Source organism: Bos indicus, chromosome 19 (genome assembly GCF_029378745.1).
Source record: "Bos indicus isolate NIAB-ARS_2022 breed Sahiwal x Tharparkar chromosome 19, NIAB-ARS_B.indTharparkar_mat_pri_1.0, whole genome shotgun sequence".
Classification (NCBI taxonomy): domain Eukaryota; kingdom Metazoa; phylum Chordata; class Mammalia; order Artiodactyla; family Bovidae; genus Bos; species Bos indicus.
Genome location: NC_091778.1, coordinates 23,587,651 through 23,606,199, shown reverse-complemented (window position 1 = coordinate 23,606,199; position 18,549 = coordinate 23,587,651). Strand labels below are relative to the sequence as shown.

Below are 18,549 nucleotides of genomic sequence, written 5' to 3'. Positions count from 1 at the left end.
CAGGCAAGAACACTGGAGTGGGCTGCCATTTCCTTCTCCAGTGCATGGAAGTGAAAAGTGAAAGTCAAGTCACTCAGTCGTGTCCGACTCTTCACGACCCCATGGACTACAGCCTACCAGGCTCCTCCGCCCATGGGATTTTCCAGGCAAGAGTACATGGGGAGGAGTGTAAATGCTATTCCTTTCGTAATGCAGAAAAACAAGCCTGCTTCCATTTATTCAATTTGTGTGGAAAATCTCAGGCAAACAGAATTTCTGCAAAGGAAATCTGATTTCAGCTCTCACCCAAAGGTGCTTGTTGGAAGAGCCCAAGAGAAACCTCTCCATGAGGTAGAGATGCCTCTGGAAGGAAAATAGGCCCACCCCTTCTCACCCCAGCCTCAGGTGTGCCGACAGGGTGGTCCTCTGTGCACTCGGGTCCCAGGAGCAGCAGCCTCTGACAGCCCTGCCAGGACCCGGGCTCTCAGGTGACTCTCCTCAGGGCTCCTCCAGGTCCTTCAGTCTTCTTCCACCCACTTTCCCAGAGCTGGGGAAGGAACCCTGGCCCTGGTTGTTTGCTTAAAGCCAGCAGCCAAGGCAACCCCTGCTGACCCAGCTGCTATCTGTGGCCAGCTGTCCCCTCTCGTTCATGGAAACACAAATAGTTGGTTCCCTGTTCCAGCTCCAAGGTTAAGTACTCACTGCCCAGGTGCCAGCTATTAATTTCTCTGCACACTCCTCAGTTCCCCCGGTGGAGGCTAAGACCGCAAAGAAGTGGGGGTGTCCATCACGAAAGACCCTGGCGAGGACTGCTGAAGACTCAAGCAAGGCGGGGGGTAGGCATCTGAGAGTGAGAAAGGGGACCACCCCCAGCAGGTGGCTAGGTACAGAGAAGATGAGCAGCGAAAAGACCAAGCAGAAGCACCGACATTTTGCCAGTAGTTTTGGAGGTTTTAAGCAGGAGCCCACAAATCAAAATGTCCCTGCTCGTGCTCAGTCTGGCCCTGAGCTACCAAACTGGGAGGGAAAGCATAGGACTGCACAGGGCGCTGCCCACTTGCCAGGTGCTGGCCACAGGCTGGCCAAGTGAAACTCATCACAGTCCCAAAGGGATGGCATGTCATCATCCACTTTCAGAGAAGAGGTTTGACTGATGATTGAAAGGTGCAGCCACTCGCTCAAGGCTATGCAGCTGGCCCCTGGCACTTTCTGTCACCCTCTCTGCCCCCAAGGAGTCCTGGCTGCAGCGTGTGGCACCTAATGAAGGTAATAAAGCAAGGCACGCTCTCCAAGCCTCTTCTGTGCTCCCAGCCCTTAGGAGTGTGCCAGGAGTTCATGGAAACTAAGACCTATAGGAATTGGCCAAATAGGAGAAGGCTCGGGGTTACCTGGAGCAGAGCTGCAGGTACTGCAGAGGAGGCAGGCTGGTGTGAATTTCCTGGAGCAGGCAGCCAGCAGCTGGGACTAGAGGTGTGAGGCCCAGGAAATGGGCAGCAGGGTCTCCAGGGCTGCTATGCCCCCTCCTATGCCCACAGGACAGAGTGACATGAAGCCACAGGTCTCAGCCACAGGTCTCCTGACCCAGAAGCTCGCCCAGACCTCAGTCACCCTAGGATCCTAAGTGATTCCCCTGCCTCCTGGCTCACCCACCTGACTCAGCCTACCCTTCCACCAGAGGGGCCCTGCCAAAGCCCGGCTCTGCTCAGACACTTGCAAATCAAGCCTATTGTCTCCACTTGGGAGTGCCAGGCCATCTACAGGCTCTATGCCACCTTGCCAAGTCTGTCTCCAGACAAACAGAAACACTTGGCATCATACCCTGTTAGATGCTTAAGCCCAGGCCTCCTCCAAACAGCCCCCGGCTGCTCCCCAATCCACATCCATTGCCCTGGACTGAAGCACTGATTCCCTCCTCCGCATCTCCACATTTTTTACCTCTTCCCAGCACTTCCCAGTCTCTGGTGGCTTGTGAAAGCTTCTGACCTCTCCTACTGTAGAAAACACTCCCCAAGAGCAGGACAAAGCTTGTGCCCAGATGACACTCAAAGCACATGTGCCAGAATAGAACTGAGAGTCCACAAGTAAACCCAACCCATCTGTGATCAACTGATCATTTGACAAGAGTGTCAAGACCACTCAATGGGGGAAGAAGAGTCTTTTCAGTAAACTGCGATGGCAACGGAACAGTCACATGCAAAAGAATGAAGTTGGACCCTTACATCATACCATTTAAACATGTTACTCTCAATGGATCAAAGACCTAAATGTAAGAGCTAAAAGTTGTAAAGCACTGAGAAGATAATAGACAGGCAAAACTTCGTGACCTCAGATTTGGCAGTGGTTTCTCAGATATTAGAATGTAAAGCCAAAAAAAAAAAAAGAATGTAAAGCCAGGGACTTCTGTGGTGGTCTGGGGGCTAAGACTCCACGCTCCCAATACAGGGGGCCTGGGTTTGATCCCTGACCAGGGAACTAGATCCCACGTGCCACACTAGATGTCCCACATCCCACAACAAAGACTGAAGACCCTGTGTGCTACAGCTAAGACCCAGGACAAATAAATAAATATAAAAGAATGCAAACCCAAACCACAATGATATATCACTTCATACCAAAAGCATAACCAAAAGAAAAAAAAAAAATAAAGGGGACGTTACTGACATTAAAAAACTCTGTGCACCAAAGAACCCTAATCCCAAATGCAATATTTTCATGGTATATTTATAGAAAAAATATTAAAAGAATGAATGCTTACCATATAAACCTTTTATTAAATTTCATAAACAGCAGAATTACTATTGCTTTCCATGTATAACCTCCCTGATTTTTATGGCTCAGGTCTACCTTGAGTGTTTGAGAGAAAAAGAAAAAATGTCTATTAATAAACACTGCCTTTCAAGATTCTGAATAAAACGGGTGGCTTCAATGCCTGTACCTTGCGACCCAGGCCCACACACAGCCAGCACAACCCACCTCATTCTCCAGGGTGCAAATCTTTAAAGCTGAACATGTGACAATGTAACTTTGGAAGGCAAGGATGCTAGAAAAGCTGCCATCCTGGTCTTGGAACTATCTTCTCCCTCAAAAATGGGTTCACTTGTACAACAAAAGATAGGTACGTTTATTGTTAAATTATCTTAACGCACGCAAACAAGAAATAGCTTCAAATGTCCATTTAGAGTGAAATATATACATAAATGATTCATAAAATGTTAGAAGAACGTGAAAAGGTAACTCACAGAATGGAAAAAGATATTTGCATATCACATATCTGATAAGGGTCTGCTGCTAAGTCACTTCAGTTGTGTCTGACTCTGTGCGACCCCATAGATGGCAGCCCACCAGGCTCCCCCATCCCTGGGATTCTCCAGGCAAGAACACTGGAGTGGGATGCCATTTCCTTCTCCAGTGCATGAGAGTGAAAAGTGAAAGGGAAGTCGCTCAGTCGTGTCTGACTCTTAGTGACCCCATGGACTGCAGCCTACCAGGCCCCTCTGTCCATGGATTTTCCAGGCAAGAGTATTGGAGTGGGGTGCCATTGCCTTCTCCGGATAAGGGTCTAGTATCCAGAAAAGATAAAGAATGCCTACGAATCAACACCAAAAAGACAACTCAACTAATAAATGGGTAAAAGACTTGAATGGAGCCTCCCTGGTGGCTCAACCGTAAAGAATCTGCCTGCCAATGCAGGAGATATGGATTTGATCCCTGATCCAGGGAGATCCCCTGGAGAAGGAAATGGCAACCCACTCCAGTACTCCTGCCTGGGAAATACCATGGATGAAGGAGCCTGGCTGGCTCTGTCCACGGGGTTACAAAGCGTCGAACACGACTTAGTGACTGAACAGCAACAACAAAGGATGTGAACAGACATTTCTCCAAAGGAGAAGCGCACACGCCTAAAAGCACATGGGAAGACCCTCCACGTTACCAGCCATCAGAGATATGCAAACCCAAACCACAATGAGATGCCTCTTCACGCCCATTAGGATGGCTATCATTTTAAGAACAGAAATTAATGCGTGTTAGCAAGGATGCAGAGAAATGGGAACCCTAATTCGTTGCTGGTACAGATGTAAAATGGTGCCATCACAGTGGGAAACGGTTAGTAGTTCCTCAAAAAAAAATAAATACAGAATTACAATCCTAATCCAAAAGAACTGAAAATACATTTCGAAGCAAAAACAATGGATCTTCTTCTTCAGAGAAGATCTATTCACAGCAGCTAAAAGGTAGAAACCACCCAAATGTCCATCAACTGGTAAACAAGATGTGGTGTAACCAGCAGTGGACTATTCGGTTCAGTTCAGTTGCTCAGTCATGTCTCACTCTGCGACTCCATGAATCGCAGCACGCCAGGCCTCCCTGTCCATCACCAACTCCTGGAGTTCACCCAAACTCATGTGCATCAAGTTGGTGATGCCATCCAGCCATCTCATCCTTTGTCATCCCCTTTTCCTCCTGCCCACAATCCCTCCCAGCATCAGGGTCTTTTCCAATGAGTCAACTCTTCGCGTGAGGTGGCCAAAGTACTGGAGTTTCAGCCTCAGCATCAGTCCTTCCAATGAACACCGAGGACTGGTCTCCATTTCCTTGCAGTCCAAGGGACTTGCAAGAGTCTTCTCCAGCACCACAGTTCAAAAGCATCAGTTCTTTGGTGCTCAGCTTTCTTCACAGACCAACTCTCACATCCATACATGACCACTGGAAAAACCATGGCCTTGACTAGATGGACCTTTGTTGGCAAAGTAATATCTCTGCTTTTTAATATGCTATCTGCTGCTGCTGCTAAGTCGCTTCAGTCGTGTCCAACTCTGTGCGACCCCATAGAAGGCCTCCTACCACGCTCCTCTGTCCCTGGGATTCTCCAGGCAAGAACACTGGAGTGGGTTGCCATTTCCTTCTCCAATGCGTGAAAGTGAAAAGTGAAAGTGAAGTCGCTCAGTCATGTCCGACTCTTAGCAACCTCATAGACTGTAGCCAACCAGGCTCCTCTGTCCATGGGATTTTCCAGGCAAGAGTACTGGAGTGGGGTGCCATTGCCTTCTAGGTTGGTCATAACTTTCTGGCCATAAAAAAGAACAAAGTGCTGATTCATGCAACAACAGCGATGAGCCTTGAAAACATCATGTTAAAAGAAGCCAGGCCACAAAAGACAGCATAGCATATGACTCCTTTTATATGAAACGTCTAGAATAGACACATCTATAGAGACTCTAAATAGATTTAGTAGTTGTCTAGGGCTGGCGTTTCCTCGGTGGTCCAGTGGTTAAGACTCTGCACTTCCACTGCAGGGGGCATGGGTTCGATCCCTAGTTGGGGAACTAAGATCTCACATGCTGTGTGGCACAGCCAAAATAATAATAGCAGCTGCCTAGAGCTTACGGGGGAGGAAGACAGGTGATAGCTAAAGGATATGGGGTCTTTCTTTGGGGAGATGAAAATGTTCTAACACTGGCTGTGGTGACGGCTGCTTATATCTGTGAATATACCAAACCCCACAGAATTGTATACTTTTTATGGGTGACCTCTATGGTATATGAGTTACATCTCAATAAAGCTGTTACAAAACAAAGCATGGAGCACAGTGAAGCACAGACCAGGGGGTCTGGACAGGGCAACCAGGTACACAGTCTCCAGGGGACAAAGAACTGGCCACTTACATTTTCCCATCACCCTCTGATGGCCTGGGGACAGATTAACTACAAATTAACCTCAATATGAAAACAACAGATGGTGCATTTGTGAAAACACTGTGGGAGAGGGGCAGGGGAGAGAGAGAGAGAGAGAAAGCAAATATGGTCAAACGCTAAGAATGACTGAATCTAAGTGGAGGGCTTTCTTTGTCCTGTTTGTCCAGATTTTCTGTAAGGGTTGAAAACTTTCACAGTAAAACTTCCATAATGAACTCTCAATGGCTAAAGCTGGAACTGTTGGGTTTTTTTTAAGATTTTTTTTTTTTAATGTGGACCGTTTTTAAAGTCTTTATTAAATTTGTTACAATATTATTTCTGTTTTATGATTTGTTTTTTTGGCCAGAGGCATGTGGGATCTTAGCTCCCAGCCAGGGGCTGAACCCACACGCTCTGAATTGGAAGGCCGAGTCTTAACCACTGGACTTCCAGGGAAGTCTCAAAAGCTGGAACACCTTTTCCAACAACAAAAATGACAATAGTACTGGATTATAACCCATAAGATAAAATAAATATGATATAAAAATTGAATAAACAAATTAATAGAGGAGGTGGACAATTCTCTCTTACAGAAGGGCTACTACTGCTGCTGCTGCTGCTAAGTCGCTTCAGTCATCTCCGACTCTGTGCGACCCCATAGACGGCAGCCCACCAGGCTCCCCCGTCCCTGGGATTCTCCAGGCAAGAACACTGGAGTGGGTTGCTATTTCCTTCTCCAATGCATGGTAGTGAAAAGTGAAAGTGAAGTCGCTCAGTCGTGTCCGACTCCTCAAGACCCCTGGACTGCAGCCCACCAGGCTCCTCCGTCCATGGGATTTTCCAGGCAAGAGTGCTGGAGTGGGGTGCCATTGCCTTCTGGTACCGGTTAATAAATACAGGCATATCACATTTAATTGTGCTTTGCAGATAATTGTGTTTTTCAGCAAATTGAAGGTTTGTGGCAAACTTGCACTGAGCGTCTACTGGGGCCATTTTTCTAACAGCATTTGCTCACTTTTTGTGACTCTGTGTTACATTTTGGTGATTCTTGCACTATTTCAAAATGTTCATTACTTTTATCATTGTTACCTGGTCTATAATCAGTGATCTTTGATGTTATTTTTGCCAAAAGATTACAACTTACTGAAGGCTCAGATGATAGTTTGCATCTTTCAGCAATAGAGTATTTTTTATTTGAGGCATGTATGTTGGTATGGGCTTCCCTAGTGGCTCAGACAGTAAAGAATCTGCCTGCAACGCAGGACACCTGGGTTCATTCCCTGGATTAGAAAGATCCCCTGGGGAAGAGAACGGCAACACACTCCAGTATTCTTGCCTGGAGAATTCCACGGACACAGGAGCCTGGTGGGCTACAGTCCATGGGGTCGCAAAGAGTCGGAGAAAACTGAGTGACTTTAATTTACTCAGCTTGTTACACTGTTTTTTAGACACAATGCTATTGCACACTTAATAACTATAGTATTATGTGAACATAACTTTTACAAGTACTGGGAAACCAAACAATGTGTGACTCCCTTTGACATTTGTTTTATCCCAGTGGTCTGGAACTGAACCTGAAATATATGTGCGGTCTGCCTGGTACAGAAGGAATGAAGGAAACAGAAGAATCAGCATTAAAGCACCCTAGTAATAACTGTTGCAGGCCAGATTCATGGACAGATACTAAACTTACAAAGTTAAAAGAATAGTAACTTTACAGGGGAGACACCTTGCAGATACTACCTTACCCAAGTCATCAAGACTAATATCACCAGTGATAAGACATATGGACATCAAGGCCCTCCTGATACCATATACTGAGAAAGATACATCATCATTTTGGTAGTATTCCTGCCCCAAACACATAACTGCAATGTAAACATGAGAAAATATCAGTTCAGTTGCTCATGGAGAGATGCTCTGCATAACAACTGACCGGAACTCTTCTGAAATGTGAAGGTCATAAATGATAAGGAAAAACTGAGGACTTCCCAGGTGTCCAGTGGCTAAGACTCCACGCTCCCAGTGCAGGGGGCCTGGGTTTGATCCCTGGTCAGGGAACTAGATCCCACATGTTACAACTAAGACCCAGTACAGCAAATATAAAAAATACATATATTTAAAAAAAAAACTGAAGAGCAGTTACATTGTTATATAAGATATTAACAAGGCAAGAGGGGTGAGGGGTAGGCAGGAACTCTGTGAACCATTCTTTCAACATTTATGGAAATCTAAATAATTTCAAAATAAAAAGCTTTAATTTGTTTCACAATTATAAAACAACAAGTTCAGGACTTCCCTGGTGGTCCAGTGATTAAAAAATATGTGCTTCCAATGTAGGGGACATGGGTTCAATTCCTGGTCAGGGAACTAGGATCCCACATCCTGTGTGGCCAAATAAATATATAAAATAAAAACAAGCTTGATTAAAGGTATCTGTTATTCAGAATCATATATACCAAGGGATATGTGACATGCTGCGGCCCCACATCCCCTCCCAGCCCAAAGCCCACCTGGGGAAGGTGAGAAGGGACTCAAGGGGTGACTGTGGGGGCCCCCACTTCCCCGCATGAGATGTGGGCTGGAGGGAGCAGGAGTTAGTGGAGGAAGGGGTTAGATGTCCTCCAAGGTCTTTCTTATTTCTGAGACAAAGGATGACTCCACAAAAGGAAAAGAAGACATAATCTAGCATTTCACACATGTGGCCTTCTTTGCGTCAGGCAGTTTGTATGACTTCTATTGCTTGAAACTATTGCACTTGGGGACTTCCTGGCGGCCCAGTGGTTAGGACTCAGTGCTTTTACTGCCGAGGGCCTGGGTTCAATCCCTGGTCGAGGAACTAAGAGCCTGCATGCTGCAGGTCACAGCCCAAAAAATAAAAATAAAAGAACCTGTATTATTTCTATACCTTAAGATGACATGGACTAAATACTAGATGACATTTTTAACTAAATAACTTTCCAATCTACTTAGTGCCTTGTTTTCATTGCTTTCACTTTATTTATTTTTAAACATTTTAACTTTTAAAAAATTAATTTTTATTGGAGTATAGTTATAGTTTTGCTTTAACAGTGAGTTGAGTCATCCATCACACTCGACCTCCCCCATTAACCTGGGGGGCATTTTGTCTTATTACCACTATGTACGTTATCAGTGTGTTCTCCTCAGGGAGAATTTACAGTGTGTTCACAGACCCACCAGCCAGATATGCTGCTGACCTGGGGTCTGCACAAGGGAACCAAGTGCAGTAAAGTATTAATAGTAGAATCTAAAGCAGTGGGCACACAGGTGGACACCACAAGCTTCTTTCAACTTTGCTCTATATTTTTATTTTTTCATGATAAACTATTATTAAATAAAAGTAAAATTACAAAAGAATATTTTGGGCATGCAAACCGTAAACCAGATTCACAGCCTCAGTGGGAGAATGCGCCTAGGAGGCCCCTCTGCAGAAAAATACACCCACGCCTGTTCCTTCTCCCCACGGGTGTCTGAAGGCGACAAGGCTCTGTCTGAAGGAAGGAGAGGCAGTGTCGTGGCCAAGGCCAGGGGCCTGCAGAGAGTCTCCACATAAATACATTCAGTCTTTGGTTTCAAACCAAGTCAGAAAATGGGCAGCAGCCACAGGTTTTATTAGCTCCAAATGAATCTGGCAATGGATACCCGGGCTGACCAAGCAGGCCCCAACCTGGTCACATACCCCAGGTGGCCCGGCCAGTGGCTGATGAATTCTCTTCTTCTGCCAAAACATAAAGGGCAGACTCCTTCCGAGTCTGTTCTTTGGGGCAGGTATCTGGGATCTGCCTTCTGGCTCTGTGTGAATTATTAGCTCAGTGACCTTGGCAGCTTCCTTCATCTCTCTAGGCCTTAGTTGACTCATTGGTAAAATGAGTAGCTGCCTCCTGGCCTGTGGGGAAGAGTAAATTAGATCAGTGGTTCTGAATCAGGGTGATTTTGTTCCCCCAGGAGGTACCCGGGGGCCAGATGGATAGTGGGAAGAGGTCAGGATGCTGCTAAACACCTTACAATGCACAGCAGAACACCCTACCCCACAACAACATAAAATTAGCCAGCCAAAAATGTCAAAGCGCCAATTTGAAAAACTGATTTAAATGGTACAGGTAACACACATAGATAGGACCCAAATACTGTGCAGTCTCAGTGAAGGGCTGCTGCCATCACCACCGTTATCACCATCATCACCACCAGCACCACCAGCATCATCACTGTTATCATCACCACCGTCACTATCACCATCACCATGGTTACCATCACCACCACCACCAGTGTGATTCGCCTGGAATTCCCAATACCCAGAAGAGCACAGGTAGGAGGCATCAATGAATGCTGCTGTACTGAACTGAATAAACAGGACTTTCCTTAGAGTTAAGGACATTCCAAAATGTCCCTTCAATCTCTTAAGCTCCCCTGAGGGAGCTGAAGCAGGTAGGAGCTATGAGATGGGTAAGGGGAGTGAGAGGGGGGCGCCTTGGAGAAAGGGTCTGAGCAGATGATGGCAATATCAGCCGACACCCTTATTTAACCCTGAATGTGAGAGTTCTGTTCTGAGCATTTGACACGTATTAATTCGTTTTACTCTCTCAATGGCCCAGGAGGTCGGTTTATAATAGAATAATATATTATAATAATATGCTATTATTACTCCCCTCTATGAGCATACCTGCTGAACTGCTGCATCCCCAGTGGGAGGGGGCAGCAGCTTTGCAGAACTCGCCCTCTGCTGTGGTCGGTCCTGGCGCTTCCCTGACTGCTCTACAAAGAGCCTTGAAGGCATGGCCCTGTTTCCCAGTAGCCTGCGTGTATGTGGATGGTTTCTGGGCCTTTCATTCAGCACTACGGGAAATGCCCAGAGGAGATCCTTTCTGGGCAGGGCAGATGCCTGGTGAGCAAAGTGTATATCAACAGGCAAGAGAAGTCAGCAAGAGGGGAAAGGCACGTGGCTTTCCCGAGAAGGGTGGGGACCATGTTGGTGAGGCCACCTAACCGATCCCAGGGCCCATCTCGAAAGGAGCCAGGAGTGGGCCGGTCTAGAGTCACTGCTGGGAGGACCCCACCAACCTGGTCACTTTCCTGCCTCTCTGCCTTTTCCTCACTGCCACCAGCAGGATCTCCCTCAGGGGAAAAAAAAAAAAAGGCCTACAATCCATCTTCAGAGAAGTCAGAACGGGGAGTAGCTGGGGTGCCGACATATATAGCCAAGCTGGAGAAACAGGAGCCCAGGGGACACGGTGGGTGGAAGGAGTGACCAAGAAGAGGTGAGCGGGACGAGTCTGGGGCTCCCACCGGGGAAGGGAGAGGAGGATGGGAAGGGCTGGGTGAGAAGCAGGTACTTTCGGGGACATGGCTGGCTCCCCACGCGCAGGTACATCCCAACTGTGCACTGTAAGTGCACATGGAATTCTAGTGGGTTCTGAGGTCTCGAAAATGAGGGCATGAGGGAAAGCCAAAATGTCACACAGGAGAAGCAAAAGGTATTTCTGCTCATTATCTATGAGAAGACCCATCACTAATTGAGCGTTTACTATTTCTCCAGCTGGGTGCCAAGGACTTTATAGAATCATCTTCTCTATTTCTCACAGCAGGTTTTAACATCTCCATTTTACAGGTGAGCGAACTGAGGCTCAGGGAGGTACACGATGTACCCAAAGTCACACAGCGTGTAAGTGACAAAGCCCAGGATTTGACCTCCAAGCTCAATTTCTTGATCTCAAGGATATCCCAAGTTCTCAGCACTTAACAGAAGTATGTGTGTTTTGGGGCCTTAAGACAGTGAAGAATTTGTTGGCAATTCGGGAGACCTGGGTTAAATCCCTGGGTTAGGAAGTTCTCCTGGAGAAGGAAATGGCAACCCATTTCTGTGTTCTTGCCTGAGAAATCCCAGGGACAGAAGAGCCCGGCAGGCAACAACCCGTGGGGTTGCAAAGAATCGGATATGACTGAATGACTAACACTTTCATTTTCCCATGCCAGTCACCCTCACCCACACACACAATCTTTCATTATCCTTTCAAGTAAGTAGAGACAATAATATTCTAAATAGGGAAAACAATATTAAAAAGAAACAAGAAGGCAAACAACCCAGTTAAAAACAGGCAAGAAACCTAAACAGATACCTCACTGAAGAAGATATGCAAGATGGCAAATAAGCATAAAGATGCTCTATGTGATATGTCATTGAGCAACTGCAAATCAAGGTAACAACGAGATACCACTGCACACCTATTAAATGGCCAAAATTCAGAACACTAACAACACCAGATGCTGACAAGGATGCTGGGCAATAGGAACTCTCATTCACTGCAAAATGGTCCAGCCACTTTGAAAAGCAGTATCTTACAAAACTAAATGTACTCTTATTATATGATCCAACAGTTACACTCCTTGGTGTTTACCCAAAGAATTGGAAACCTACATCTACACACATACAAATATGGCATACTAAAGTTTATCCCAGATTTATTCATTATTGTCAAAACATGAAAGCAACCAAGACGTCCTTCAATAGGTGAATGGATAAATAAACTGTGCTATATCCAGACAATGGAATAAAACTCAGCAATAAAAATGAAACGAGATGCCAGTCCAGGTTCGATGAACGATACTGGATGCTTGGAGCTAGAGCACTGGGACGACCCAGAGGGATGGTATGGGGAGGGAGGAGGGAGGAGGGTTCAGGATGGGGAACACATGTATACCTGTGGCGGATTCATTTTGATATTTGGCAAAACTAATACAATTATGTAAAGTTTAAAAATAAAATAAAATTAAAAAAAATAAAAAAATTTAAAAAAAGAAATACATGGGAAAAAAAAGTGAAAAAAAATTAATAAATAGAAAAATAAAAAAGCTACCAAGCAATAAAAAGACATGGAGGAAGCTTAAATGCATACTGCTAAATGAGAGAAGCCAATCTGAAAGGCATGATATTCTGAAAAAGATAAAACTACAGTGGCAGTAAAGAGATCGGAAGTTCAGGGGGAGCAAGGGAAGGATGAATATGCGGGACACAGGGGATTTTTAGGACTGTGAAACTATAATTCTGTAATGATATGGTCACGGTGGATACATGTCATTATACGTTTGTCATAACTCACAGAATGTACACCAAGCGTGACCCCCTAAAGAAAACTATGGGCTTTAGTTTACAGTAATGTATCACTATCACGCGTGTATTGGTGGTTCAGTGGTAGAATTCTCCCCTGCCACTCGGGAGGCCCGGGTTCAACTCCTGGCCGATGCACTGCACTCTGTGTTTGGGCTTCCCTGCTGGCTTAAACGGTAAAGACTCTGCCTGCAATGTGGGAGAGCCGGGTTAGATCCCTGGGTGGAGAAGACACCCTGGAGAAGGGAATGGCAACCCACTCCAGTATTCTTGCCTGGAGAATTCCATGGACACAAGAGTCTGGCGGGCTACAGTTCACGGGGTCACAACTAACATTATCAGCATCAGCTCATCATTTGTAACGAATGTACTGCATTGATGTAAGGTGTTAATAATGGGACTTCCCTGGTGGTACAGTGGTTAAAGATCCGCTTGCCAATGCAGGGGACACGGCTTTGATCCCTGGTTCTGGAAGATTCCACGTCCCATGGGGCACCTAAGCCTGTGCCATCCAACTACTGAGCCTGAGCGCCCTAGAGCCCGTGCTCCATGAAAGAAGCCATCCCAACAAGAAGCCTGCGTACGGGAACTAGAGAGCAGCCCAGTGCAATCACAAGTACGTGTGGGAGTCCCTGATCACAGCAATTCTACCACTGAACCACCAATGCAAGCGTGATAGTGATACATTACTGTAAACTAAAGCCCACAGTTTTCATTAGGGGATCACGCTTGGTGTACACTCTGTGAGTTATGACAAATGTATGACACAGTAAAAAATGTTAATAAGGGGAAATTGGGGCAAGGGAGAATGTGGGAACTCCGTACACTTCAGTCAATTTTTTTCTGTAAACTTAAAAAAAATTTAAGTCAAATGCTACCAGTGAGATCGGGGGAAATTTTTTCTTAATTTTCTTCTACAGCCAAAAAATATATTGCCCTCGTCTTCACCAATGAGAAAGAATCTTGTGATACTCTATAATTATAATTAGATGTGTATAATGTGTCATACTTTTCAAATTGTTTTCGTGTTGATTAACAATTTGATCTCCTCCTATCTGCAAACAAGAAGAGTGCGTACTGCTCGTGCCTTTATTCCACAAACATCTTCTCCATGCACATCTCATGGCTCACATGGCTGGGAGACACAGCCTGGCACTTAAGAGGGAAAGGTCTTCATCAGATGCATCACAATTTGAATGCATGCATTTCTTTCTTTACTTGTTAATCTCTGTAAGGTCTGTACGGAGAGAGGCCACCTCTGTTTCGTTGGCTGTGAATACCCAGTGCAAACTGTATATGAGTGGGATGAATCCTGAATGAATCAGACAATGGCGCTAATAAATGCTGGGACTGTACCAAGAACAGTGGGAGCAAAGAGCAGGCTCAGTTAGGCATTCTCTCTGCGGCAATCCCAGAGGGCTTCCAAGTGGAGGAAGGTCTGGCAGAGAGCTGAAAGGGAGAAGTAGGGCTGTGGCAGGCATTCCAGGAAGAGAGTCATCCTGGTAGAATTGCCAGAAAGGCAGAGGGCTCTCTTAATGCTAAAGCTGGAAAGGAACTCAGAGAATAGCTGGTTAAGGTCATAGGCGATTAGGACACAGCTCCTGGGTAATAATTTACGGCAGGTTGAGATCAGAGACCTGGGGCTTCCTGGGAAGCTGTGAAAACAGCCACGTGCGTGCTTAGATGCTCAGTTGTATCCGACTCTTTGTGACCTCGTGGACTGTAGCCCACCAAGTTCCTCTGTCCATGGGATTTTCCTGGCAAGAATACTGGAGTGAGTTGCCATTCCCTTCTCCGGGGCATCTTCCCAACCCAGGGATCAAACCTGAGTTTCCTGAGTTGTAGGCGGACCCTTTACAGCCTGAGCCACCAACGAAGACCAACTTTGTTCTCAGGCTTTCACCTAAGTGAGGCTAATAACAGTGGAAAGCGAACTCAGATTCCCCTCCTCCCTACACGCACCTCCCCTGGCATCTAGGGAAGGGGAGTGTGGCCAGAAACAGCCAGGCCAAAGGCAGGGTCTCCAAGTTCAAGATTTCCCATTCTACACCATGTGAATTAATTCTTTTAAAATTAAAACAACCCTTCTGGACTTCCCTGGTATTCCTGTGGTTAAGAATCCACCTGTCAAGGCAGGGGACACGGGTTCGACCCCTGGTCCAGGAAGATCCCACAAGCCAAGGCTCAACTAAGCCCGAGAGCTGCAACTAGCCGCACTCTAGAGCCCAGGCTCCGCAACCAGAGAAGCCGCTGCAATGAGAGGCCCGAGCACAACAAAGACTCAGCACAGCCAAAATTAATTAAATAAACAATGCTTCTCCCCTACCCTAAGTAATACCCTCCCCAAAAATGTCTCCCAATAAAACTGATGTTTAGAATTGCAACTCTAGCTTTATGTCACAACAGCATTAAGAGCAGTGAATACTTACATGCACCTTGGCTGAATCATAACTCACGCATTCCCTGAAGCCACGCTGGGGGTACCTAGCACCCCCATTTTACAGATGCACCCCAGCACACCACAAGGAGCGGCCCCACGCCAGACAGGGAAGCACAGACGGTGAGCTCTTTCTCCCAGGTGATATAGCTGGTGACAGTCTTACTCCCACTGACAGTCCCAGCGTGTGAGTTTGGAATCAGGCTCTGCACTGAACCTACTGTATAATTTCCCTACCCCTTGTCTCATCCTCTGTACAATGCAGGTCATGATACTTTCTTTCCCTAGCAGGTCCTGTCCAGGGTGAACAGAGTTCTAGACACAGTGCCTGGCCCAGAGTTGGCCCTCAAAGGGAAAGAAAACAAAACCTCATTTTTAAATCAAGCCTGCTTCTTAACTCCTGGGGATATTCTCTGAACTAGAAGAAACAAATGGAACAATTAAACGACAACAACGAAAATCTGTAACCCTGATGACCATAGGCTCAGCTGATAAATGAAACCTTAGCCCGGGTCTGTTAGCCAGGCTGTCCTGACCAAACTGCAGGGCAGGGAACAGAGTGCTTCCTCTTTCTGCAGGAACCGGTGCTCTGACTCAGAGCCAAGCTTCCTGCAGCAGACCCACCCGCTTCCCCCAGAACATTCCACACTCAGTCAGAAGATCCCAGGAATGGGCCACTGGGCCCAGCTTGGGGAGACAGGCACCTCCCTTTCGGGCCTCCACACACAACTTCTGATCCACGCCCCTGCCCAGCTCCCACCGCCTCCCCTCAGTTCAGTTCAGTCGCTCAGTTGTGTCTGACTCTTTGCGACCCCATGGACCGCAGCATGCCAGGCCTCCCTGTCCATCACCAACTCCCAGAGCTTACTCAAACTCATGTCCAATTGAGTCAGTGATGCCATCCATCTCATCCTCTGTCATCCCCTTCTCCTCCCACCTTCAATCATTCCCAGCATCAGGGTCTTTTTAAATGAGTCAGTTCTTTGCATCAGGTGGCCAAAGTATTGGAGTTTCAGCTTCAGCATCAGTCCTTCCAATGAATAGTCAGGACTGATTTCCTCTAGGATGGACTGGTTGGATCTCCTTGCTGTCCAAGGAACTCTCAAGAGAGAGACCCAGAGTTGGCTTATCAACCCAGACCTGCCTCTCTCCAACGTCTCTAGGCTGCCAGCCAGCGACAGCTGGAGATGGGCCGGTGGCTGAACTTCTGGTCCTCAGCCATGGCTCTAGTTTGGCCTCTTACACATTTTTCCCTTATCCTGCTTCAGTCCTGGTACCCATTACAAATAAATGAGTCTCTTTAAGGACAGTCATGAACCATTGCCCCCACTCCAGCACCTTCAATGGCTCCCACTGCTCAAGTTTGGAGTCCATATCCTGGGATTCAAGATCCCCCACAATATAGTCCAAGCCCAAACTCCAGTCCCTACAGGACTCATGTGCCCTGCGCTGTGCTCAGTAGCCCAGTCGTGTCTGATACTCTGCCACCCTTTGGACTGTAGCCTGCCAGGCTCCTCTATCCATGGGATTCTTCAGGCAAGAATACTGGAGTGGGTTGCCATTCCCTTCTCCATATGTGGCAACTAAAATGGAAACCAAGATTTGCACACATGGGGGTGGGAGGGAGGCTCAGGAGGGAGGGGACATAGGTATACCTTGAGTGGATTCACGTTGTACAGCAGAAACTAACAACACTATAAAGCAATTATCCTCCAATTAAAAAATTAAAATTTTAAAAAAGATTTGCACACACACATTTGCACACCTGCTAGTAAGATACACCCTCTCCCACCTCCACCTTGCTAGATCCTACTCCTCCCCGACACCAGCTGACTCTTCCAGGAGCCCTTTCCTTTCTGAGCCTCTCTCTGAATTCCTCCAGCACACTGTTCCCAAAACTTAAGCATCCCCATGCCACCTGCCATCCATACTACTCTTTACTTAATATTTCCCTTTAAATCAACTCACTCTTTTACTTTATTTTTAAAGCAAACTCCACCACAAAGAGAAAACCATATCGTTTGCTATAAATAGAAGGGAACTTTAAAACAAAAAGTCATGGTCTAACGCACACGAAAATAAATACCTAATCATTCAAATGTTTAAAGTGCTCATCTGTATAAAATACATACATTACTGTATGCGTGCGTGCTCAGTCATGACCCGACTCTTTTGTGGACCCCATGGACCATAGCCCGCAGGCTCCTCTGTCCATAGGATTTCCCCAGGCAAGAATACTGGAGTGGATTGCCATTTCCTTCTCCAGGAGATCTTCCGGACCCAGGGATCAAACCCACATCTCTTACACCTCCTGCATAGCTCTTGGTTTTCCTGGGCCTGTCTCACAGTCGTCTGGAGACTAGACACAGTCTAGCCCCTCTTCCAGTGCCTTCACATCCAATAAAAAATATTTAACAGACAGCAAGTTCCAGTTTGTTCAGTTGTAGTAATGGGGTCCTTTTCTCCCCCTGGCTCTGGGCCCATCTGCTGCCCAACTTTCTTCGAAAGCACACATCCCCTCCTCCATCCACCCCTAACCTCTGCCGGCCTACAGGATGGTACGGAAAGTGTAGCAACTGTCAAGGGGATGCAGGGGTGCTTCTCCCTTCCCCAATCCCTGCCCCCTCTCCCTGGGAAGCCACAGGCCTTGGAGTAACCCAGGAAAAAGCAAGTCAACCATTAACACTGCTCTCCCAGCACAGACACACCCTTCCCGGGAGTTAGCAAAGTTCTAGGAAAAGCCTTGGCTCCAGAAAAAATGAAATCTTCCCATCCCCTCATTGCCAAAGACCCCAAAACACCTACCAGGAACCGAGGGGTCTTGGCTTGGGCCTGGCCCTGCTGGCGTCTAGAAGGAGGCGGGTCCCCTCTCTCCCTCACCACGGGTTGTCAGGGGCGACCCTGATGAAGATCTGAATCACTGGGACTTAAGTCAATAAGTGGCAGCCGGGGAAGGCCCAGCTGGAGCCAAACCAAGGCCTGGATTCTCTGGGTGGACCGACGCCCAGCTGAAGCCAATCCATGGGTGACCAAGTTCCTCCTAATGACATTTTCTAAAGCTGAACAGAGGAGGCTGGGGGGGGGGAGGGGAGGGGCAGGGGGGCTACAGTGCATGGGGTGGCAAAGGAGTTGGGCACAACTTAGCAACTAAACTACGACAAAGCCGAACAGATGAAGGACATTTCCTATTAGAGGCAGGCCTCTCTTGGGAACGTTTGCATTCCTTTTATTTTTTAAAGTCTCGCCACTTTTACAAGTTTTAAGGACTTTGTTGTTGTTTTTCAAAAGGGCACATTTTACGGAAAAGTATTCAAACTATTCATTTCAGGCAGTGGTCA

The 18,549-nt window shown here is 46.8% G+C and overlaps 1 protein-coding gene and 1 non-coding gene across 7 annotated transcripts in view; one reads left to right on the top strand and one right to left on the bottom strand.

Moving 5' to 3' along the window:
- Nucleotides 1-18,549, bottom strand: part of RPH3AL (rabphilin 3A like (without C2 domains)) — a 139,330-nt gene that overhangs the window by 100,022 nt on the left and 20,759 nt on the right. For 3 of the 6 annotated variants that reach the window (XM_070772809.1, XM_070772815.1, XM_070772814.1), the window contains exon 1: nt 18,017-18,140. The exons of 2 other annotated variants lie outside the window; for them this stretch is intronic. The gene's annotated coding sequence lies outside the window, so the exon portion shown is untranslated. Of the gene's footprint in view, nt 1-373; nt 542-18,016; nt 18,141-18,549 lie in introns of those variants that run through there. One more of the 6 variants, XM_070772810.1, reaches the window with a different exon arrangement.
- On the top strand, nt 5,231-5,303 carry TRNAG-UCC (transfer RNA glycine (anticodon UCC)). Its single transcript has one exon. It is a non-coding gene; the product is annotated as a tRNA-Gly (tRNA).